General features: G+C 53.8%; 3 non-coding genes across 3 annotated transcripts in view; all 3 read right to left on the reverse strand.

Annotated features, from left to right (window-relative positions):
* Positions 1–879, reverse strand: part of LOC126301174 (large subunit ribosomal RNA) — a 4,222-nt gene extending 3,343 nt beyond the window's left edge. Inside the window, exon 1 of the ribosomal RNA XR_007552957.1 lies at positions 1–879. This exon is cut by the window's left edge and continues 3,343 nt beyond it. This is a non-coding gene — a ribosomal RNA (large subunit ribosomal RNA).
* A 188-nt stretch (positions 880–1,067) lies between these two features.
* LOC126301226 (5.8S ribosomal RNA) lies at positions 1,068–1,222 on the reverse strand. Its single transcript, XR_007552991.1, has one exon. It is a non-coding gene; the product is annotated as a 5.8S ribosomal RNA (ribosomal RNA).
* A 361-nt stretch (positions 1,223–1,583) lies between these two features.
* On the reverse strand, positions 1,584–3,476 carry LOC126301142 (small subunit ribosomal RNA). The gene has a single exon (XR_007552928.1). It is a non-coding gene; the product is annotated as a small subunit ribosomal RNA (ribosomal RNA).
* Positions 3,477–7,500: the final 4,024 nt, after the last annotated feature.

Consider the following 7,500-nt stretch of genomic DNA (forward strand, 5'->3'; position numbering starts at 1 on the left):
ATTATTCCGCCCGAGAGCATCCCGAGCCAACAGCGGCGCGGGTCCGGGGCCGGGCCAGGTAGGTCCGTCATCCGGGAAGAACCGCGCGCGCTTGCCGGGAGCCCGAGCGCCCAAAGGGGCGAATCGACTCCTCCAGATATACCGCCGAGCAGCCAGCCAGGACACCGGGGCTCTGCCCAACAGACGCGAACCGAGGCCCGCGGAAGGACAGGCTGCGCACCCGGGCCGTAGGCCGGCACCCAGCGGGTCGCGACGTCCTACTAGGGGAGAAGTGCGGCCCACCGCACACCGGAACGGCCCCACCCCGCGGCGAGTGGAAAGGCAACCGGACACGACCCCGCCGCGGATTGCTCCGCGCGGGCGGCCGGCCCCATCTGCCGAGGGCGGGGGCCAGTGGCCGGATGGGCGTGAATCTCACCCGTTCGACCTTTCGGACTTCTCACGTTTACCCCAGAACGGTTTCACGTACTTTTGAACTCTCTCTTCAAAGTTCTTTTCAACTTTCCCTCACGGTACTTGTTCGCTATCGGTCTCGTGGTCATATTTAGTCTCAGATGGAGTTTACCACCCACTTGGAGCTGCACTCTCAAGCAACCCGACTCGAAGGAGAGGTCCCGCCGACGCTCGCACCGGCCGCTACGGGCCTGGCACCCTCTACGGGCCGTGGCCTCATTCAAGTTGGACTTGGGCTCGGCGCGAGGCGTCGGGGTAGTGGACCCTCCCAAACACCACATGCCACGACAGGCGGCAGCCTGCGGGGTTCGGTGCTGGACTCTTCCCTGTTCGCTCGCCGCTACTGGGGGAATCCTTGTTAGTTTCTTTTCCTCCGCTTAGTAATATGCTTAAATTCAGCGGGTAGTCTCGCCTGCTCTGAGGTCGTTGTACGAGGTGTCGCACGCCACACCGCCAGCCGGCTGTGCACGCTACCGAGAAAGTACCGGTATGCGAACCGCCAGGCGACGGGCGCGCATCGCACGTTTAAGGAGACGCGGCCGGCCACACAGGCGACCACGACACTCCCACGTCTCCGAAGCGGGACAAACGCCGCGCGCTTCAGTATACGTAGCCGACCCTCAGCCAGACGTGGCCCGGGAACGGAATCCATGGACCGCAATGTGCGTTCGAAACGTCGATGTTCATGTGTCCTGCAGTTCACATGTCGACGCGCAATTTGCTGCGTTCTTCATCGACCCACGAGCCGAGTGATCCACCGTCCTGGGTGATCTTTTCCTTTTCAGTCTCCCACTGTCTCTTTCAAGACAGTAGCATTTGCGGGACTGAGGCGTCTGACGGCCCCTGTTCCACTATTTTTTTGTGTCCAACGGCCTCACAGCCGATGGGCGTCGTACGGCTCCACACCGGAGCGGACAGGCACTCGGGCGAACGTCATTCAAAACCGGCGCCAGGCGCCAGGTACCGCAGGCCAGCCGCTCCAGAGCTTCAGCGCTCGTACCACACAACAACAACACTTCCGCTAGTTTTGAGAGGCACGCGTGGTTCCGCACGCGGCGCACGGCCACTGCCGTACAGGTAGCGTGTTGCGCGACACGACACGCACATCGAAAGACATGCAGTCTAGTCGGTAATGATCCTTCCGCAGGTTCACCTACGGAAACCTTGTTACGACTTTTACTTCCTCTAAATGATCAAGTTTGGTCATCTTTCCGGTAGCATCGGCAACGACAGAGTCGATGCCGCGTACCAGTCCGAAGACCTCACTAAATCATTCAATCGGTAGTAGCGACGGGCGGTGTGTACAAAGGGCAGGGACGTAATCAACGCGAGCTTATGACTCGCGCTTACTGGGAATTCCTCGTTCATGGGGAACAATTGCAAGCCCCAATCCCTAGCACGAAGGAGGTTCAGCGGGTTACCCCGACCTTTCGGCCTAGGAAGACACGCTGATTCCTTCAGTGTAGCGCGCGTGCGGCCCAGAACATCTAAGGGCATCACAGACCTGTTATTGCTCAATCTCGTGCGGCTAGAAGCCGCCTGTCCCTCTAAGAAGAAAAGTAATCGCTGACAGCACGAAGGATGTCACGCGACTAGTTAGCAGGCTAGAGTCTCGTTCGTTATCGGAATTAACCAGACAAATCGCTCCACCAACTAAGAACGGCCATGCACCACCACCCACCGAATCAAGAAAGAGCTATCAATCTGTCAATCCTTCCGGTGTCCGGGCCTGGTGAGGTTTCCCGTGTTGAGTCAAATTAAGCCGCAGGCTCCACTCCTGGTGGTGCCCTTCCGTCAATTCCTTTAAGTTTCAGCTTTGCAACCATACTTCCCCCGGAACCCAAAAGCTTTGGTTTCCCGGAGGCTGCCCGCCGAGTCATCGGAGGAACTGCGGCGGATCGCTGGCTGGCATCGTTTATGGTTAGAACTAGGGCGGTATCTGATCGCCTTCGAACCTCTAACTTTCGTTCTTGATTAATGAAAACATACTTGGCAAATGCTTTCGCTTCTGTTCGTCTTGCGACGATCCAAGAATTTCACCTCTAACGTCGCAATACGAATGCCCCCGCCTGTCCCTATTAATCATTACCTCGGGTTCCGAAAACCAACAAAATAGAACCGAGGTCCTATTCCATTATTCCATGCACACAGTATTCAGGCGGGCTTGCCTGCTTTAAGCACTCTAATTTGTTCAAAGTAAACGTGCCGGCCCACCGAGACACTCAACAAAGAGCACCCTGGTAGGATTTAAACGGGGTCCGCCTCGAGACGCGAAAGCACCCCTTCGGCTCGCCCCACCGGCAGGACGTCCCACGATACATGCCAGTTAAACACCGACGGGCGGTGAACCAACAGCGTGGGACACAAATCCAACTACGAGCTTTTTAACCGCAACAACTTTAATATACGCTATTGGAGCTGGAATTACCGCGGCTGCTGGCACCAGACTTGCCCTCCAATAGATACTCGTTAAAGGATTTAAAGTGTACTCATTCCGATTACGGGGCCTCGGATGAGTCCCGTATCGTTATTTTTCGTCACTACCTCCCCGTGCCGGGAGTGGGTAATTTGCGCGCCTGCTGCCTTCCTTGGATGTGGTAGCCGTTTCTCAGGCTCCCTCTCCGGAATCGAACCCTGATTCCCCGTTACCCGTTACAACCATGGTAGGCGCAGAACCTACCATAGACAGTTGATAAGGCAGACATTTGAAAGATGCGTCGCCGGTACGAGGACCGTGCGATCAGCCCAAAGTTATTCAGAGTCACCAAGGCAAACGGACCAGACAAGCCAATCCGATTGGTTTTGATCTAATAAAAGCGTCCCTTCCATCTCTGGTCGGGACTCTGTTTGCATGTATTAGCTCTAGAATTACCACAGTTATCCAAGTAACGTGGGTACGATCTAAGGAACCATAACTGATTTAATGAGCCATTCGCGGTTTCACCTTAATGCGGCTTGTACTGAGACATGCATGGCTTAATCTTTGAGACAAGCATATGACTACTGGCAGGATCAACCAGGGAGCTGCGTCAACTAGAGCTGAGCAGCCGGCCGCCCGGGAGTGTGTCCCGGGGGCCCGCGCGAACACGCAAGCGTCCGCTCAATTATTCTGCAAACAGGAGGAGGCCGAGCTCCCCTGCACGATACACCTCGAAACCCTCTCAGGTCCCGGCGGCGCGCAGCGCCGTCCTAGGTACTTGGTCGGTTTCGAGAGAGGCGCAATCGCCCGGAGTTAGGCGAGTAGACGGTTTTAGTGCGAACACCCTTGCTCCCAACTGAGCTTGCCGCTGCCGACAGAGGCCCGGGAGCGTGCTGTCGTGGCATTGCCGGCGGGAGACAACACGCGCCACCTATGGTGACCGGCAGCTCCAACGCCAGCGCCACACAAGGGCAAAGCCCCACTTGGGTGCAGAAGCGAACTCTCCCAGCACAGCGCACGCGCCAACACGTCCGCACAACTGCGATACAAACCACCTGCGAGAACCGCTGGGGCGACCGAGCAGCAGACGGCGTCGCGGCGCCGAGTGCCAGGCGGCGGCGCATCCTCAACGCACACAGTCCTCAATCAGACCAGCACACTGCAGATGTCCACCGCGCTTCGCACCGGGCTCGGCTGAACCAACTTTGGCCGCCAGGCGCCGCGTGCAGGGTGCGCCGCAGCGTAGCTGCACCGCCTGCCGGGCCCGTCGGCTGGCGCTCCTGCCACTCGGCGCCCCCCACCAGCCGCCTGTTGCGCGTGCGCCCACGCAGCGCGCGGCCAACACGCCGGGCGGCCCCCCTTCACCGGCCGGGAACAGTCCCACCAAGCCACCGCCGCGTATCGCTTCATACCCACATGGACCTAGTCACGTGTGTGGATGTGGCGGGTACCGCTGAAACAACCGGTTAATAGCTGTACCGATCGTCGCCATCACAGATTCACCTCCAGCGTGAACAACCGCTCAACAACGGATTTCCAGTTCATTTGCGTATCTTGGGCAGTAAACGTAGATGTCCACCTACATTTGCGAATTCAACAATTCTTGCATGCCAGGATGTCATGTGTCACGACACGCTACATCAGACCACATACACACTGCGACATGTGCAGAAGAGAACACGTGGAAGGTGGCCCGCGCACGTATGCGATGTCCCTTCCGCGATCCACTGTCAACCGGCATCTGCGGCATGTCCCAGATATGGAACGCGGTCCACCAGGGTAGCACTTTGTGTGAGGCAATACGACAAAGTCGGAATACACGCGTCACTACATCAGACGGCTCACGCTGACCTGACCTGACCTGACCTGACCTGACCTGACTCACCGCACCACCACCCCCAGCGACCCAGGGTGACATACAATGCGTTCGTACGTTCCTCCCACACGCCTCTACGGCGTACCACAGTGCAACCTAGCTGTTATTGGGAGACGAGACAAGTAGCATCGAGCACAACATATGGAAATTGAGATTCGACACCGTTGGGCACAGCCAGCGTACGGTCACACGTATCACACTACTTCACTCTGTACGTAACGACCGATGATCGGTACAGCGTGTGGGTTACGCGTACGACATCAGCGGACAATGGACACAGACCATACCACGACGTACACTGAGGGCGTCGACATCTGAATGCAACTGAACAGCTGCGAGGCTCATTTAACACTCAAACGCCAGACCGACCAGCTTGAGAGGACAGAGACACAAAGAGGGGGACAGAGGGGGGGGGGGGCGGCGATATAGTCCTATTGCAGTACAATTGACAGTGGATAGCGGGAATATGTGGAAAGTAAGCAACACTCGCAAGACATCTACATGAGGATAACAACGACACCAGAGATTCCGAGCAGTGAACTATGTTAGGCAAAGGGACAACGTGGGTTAGGTTAAGGGACAACGTGGGTTAGGTTAAGGGACAACGTGGGTTAGGTTAAGGGACAACGTGGGTTAGGTTAAGGGACAACGTGGGTTAGGTTAAGGGACAACGTGGGTTAGGTTAAGGGACAACGTGGGTTAGGTTAAGGGACAACGTGGGTTAGGTTAAGGGACAACGTGGGTTAGGTTAAGGGACAACGTGGGTTAGGTTAAGGGACAACGTGGGTTAGGTTAAGGGACAACGTGGGTTAGGTTAAGGGACAACGTGGGTTAGGTTAAGGGACAACGTGGGTTAGGTTAAGGGACAACGTGAGTTAGGTTAAGGGACAAATTGAGTTAGGTTAAGGGACAACGTGGGTTAGGTTAAGGGACAAATTGAGTTAGGTTAAGGGACAAATTGAGTTAGGTTAAGGGACAAATTGAGTTAGGTTAAGGGACAAATTGAGTTAGGTTAAGGGACAAATTGAGTTAGGTTAAGGGACAAATTGAGTTAGGTTAAGGGACAAATTGAGTTAGGTTAAGGGACAACTTGAGTTAGGTTAAGGGACAACTTGAGTTAGGTTAAGGGACAACTTGAGTTAGGTTAAGGGACAACTTGAGTTAGGTTAAGGGACAACTTGAGTTAGGTTAAGGGACAACTTGAGTTAGGTTAAGGGACAACTTGAGTTAGGTTAAGGGACAACTTGAGTTAGGTTAAGGGACAACTTGAGTTAGGTTAAGGGACAACTTGAGTTAGGTTAAGGGTCAACTTGAGTTAGGTTAAGGGACAACTTGAGTTAGGTTAAGGGACAACTTGAGTTAGGTTAAGGGTCAACTTGAGTTAGGTTAAGGGACAACTTGAGTTAGGTTAAGGGACAACTTGAGTTAGGTTAAGGGACAACTTGAGTTAGGTTAAGGGACAACTTGAGTTAGGTTAAGGGACAACTTGAGTTAGGTTAAGGGACAACTTGAGTTAGGTTAAGGGACAACTTGAGTTAGGTTAAGGGACAACTTGAGTTAGGTTAAGGGACAACTTGAGTTAGGTTAAGGGACAACTTGAGTTAGGTTAAGGGACAACTTGAGTTAGGTTAAGGGACAACTTGAGTTAGGTTAAGGGACAACTTGAGTTAGGTTAAGGGATAATGTGGTACAACCAGAGTTAGGTTAAGCGATAATGTGGTACAGCCACAGTTAGGTTAAGCGATAATGTGGTACAGCCACAGTTAGGTTAAGCGATAATGTGGTACAGCCACAGTTAGGTTAAGCGATAATGTGGTACAGCCACAGTTAGGTTAAGCGATAATGTGGTACAGCCACAGTTAGGTTAAGCGATAATGTGGTACAGCCACAGTTAGGTTAAGCGATAATGTGGTACAGCCACAGTTAGGTTAAGCGATAATGTGGTACAGCCACAGTTAGGTTAAGCGATAATGTGGTACAGCCACAGTTAGGTTAAGCGATAATGTGGTACAGCCACAGTTAGGTTAAGCGATAATGTGGTACAGCCACAGTTAGGTTAAGCGATAATGTGGTACAGCCACAGTTAGGTTAAGCGATAATGTGGTACAGCCACAGTTAGGTTAAGCGATAATGTGGTACAGCCACAGTTAGGTTAAGCGATAAAGTTGGTTACATTTGGTATTGTGTGGGAAGGGGGCAGAGAGAGGGGGGGGGGTGGATAGTGGTGGCAGTACGCGGATGCCTGAGTCACCGTCAGATACGTCACGTCGGTTCGATGCTTGTAGCAAGAGGCTGGCGGGTCTGTGTCTCTCACTTCTGCAATTTTTCATGTGGTATAACACGAGGGCGGGGGGTGATATTTGGTGCCCCTCTGTGTAGGATGTGTGTTGGTTTATCTGAGCAATGGTAGTTGTCGGAGGAGTGGGGTATTGTGCTTTTATAGGTGGACCTACTGCTCTGGTTATCATAGTGTCGACGGTGCAATGTCGCAGAGAGGATGCACTCGACATTGTCGCATTCCAGATGTTTACGTATTGTGTGTCTCCGTTGCAGGCCGAGAGTGGTGCATGTTCGAGTGTCTGGCTGACGTGCGATTCACGTTGTGTGCCCAGTCTTACAGCACGTATAGGGACATTCGCATAAATCATCTATATGTGGCCTTGCATCATTTACTAAGCAGTGCCGTGAGACGACCGAACTATTAGGAAAGTACTGATGTACCGCATAATGTTTACCTTCCACCACACAGCGA

Source organism: Schistocerca gregaria, unplaced genomic scaffold, assembly GCF_023897955.1.
Source record: "Schistocerca gregaria isolate iqSchGreg1 unplaced genomic scaffold, iqSchGreg1.2 ptg000045l, whole genome shotgun sequence".
Taxonomy (NCBI): Eukaryota; Metazoa; Arthropoda; class Insecta; order Orthoptera; family Acrididae; genus Schistocerca; species Schistocerca gregaria.